Source organism: Cryptomeria japonica, unplaced genomic scaffold (genome assembly GCF_030272615.1).
Source record: "Cryptomeria japonica unplaced genomic scaffold, Sugi_1.0 HiC_scaffold_196, whole genome shotgun sequence".
Taxonomy (NCBI): Eukaryota; Viridiplantae; Streptophyta; class Pinopsida; order Cupressales; family Cupressaceae; genus Cryptomeria; species Cryptomeria japonica.
Genome location: NW_026729018.1, coordinates 276201 through 277111, shown reverse-complemented (window position 1 = coordinate 277111; position 911 = coordinate 276201). Strand labels below are relative to the sequence as shown.

At 68.2% G+C, this 911-nt stretch overlaps 1 non-coding gene across 1 annotated transcript; it reads right to left on the bottom strand.

The window, feature by feature from the left end:
* Positions 1 to 393: 393 nt before the first annotated feature.
* Positions 394 to 512, bottom strand: LOC131868141 (5S ribosomal RNA). Its single transcript, XR_009366632.1, has one exon. It is a non-coding gene; the product is annotated as a 5S ribosomal RNA (ribosomal RNA).
* Positions 513 to 911: the final 399 nt, after the last annotated feature.

Sequence of the window (911 nt, the reverse complement as noted above, 5' to 3'; positions counted from 1 at the left end):
CTCCAGCTGCGTGCACCTGCCCCGGCCGCGCACCCGGCCCCGCCCAGCTTCGCTCACCTGTCCCGGGCGTCTGGTGCGGAACCTTAGAGTAAGAAACATCACCGTGCACCTTGGCCAACGTGCGCGACTCGACCGAGCGCGCACTGGCCGAGGTGCACACCGATTTCACCTGGGTGCGCGCGCAGCACCTCGGGCGCACCGGGGTGCGCGCACAACGCCCGGGTTGCACCGTGGCCTGTGTGCTCGGGGCGCCTCGGGTGCGCGCTCGGTGTCGCCCCCCGCGCGCGCGGTAGTGCGGGCAGCGCACCCCGGCCCGGCCCGGCCCCGACGAGAACGCAAACGGGCAAAAGGTTTATTCAAATAGCATTGCGACGCCCGGCGAAAAACTAAAAAAGGGTGCAACACCGGGACTTCCCGGGAGGTCACCCATCCCAGTACTACTCCGGCCCAAGCGCGCTTAACTGCGGAGTTCTGATGGGATCCGGTGCACTAACGCTGGTATGATCGCACCCGTTATGAGCTTGTCGCAGTGTGTACTTAGCAAACCGCGACCCACGTGCGAATCCACCCCGGCCACCCACCCCCGTCGAGGTGCACACCCTCCCTCGCGAAGTGCGCCCCGTTCGCCAAGTGTGAGCCCTGCCCGGGTGCGCGCACCTTGCTAGGGCGTCGGGTGTGCACCCGGCCCGGCCTACGTGCGTGCACCTGGAGGGGGCGTCGTGTGCGTGCAGTGTCCCGTCTGCAACGCGGTGCCCACACACCACCTCGGGCGCAACGACCTGCGCTCACATGTGGGCCGAGTGCACCTTGGTGCATGTTCGGGGCGCCTCGGGTGCACGCTCGATCTTGCCCCGGTGCACCAAGGCGCTCGGTTTGCCCCGGGTGCGCACTTGGTGCAAGGTGGGCACCCA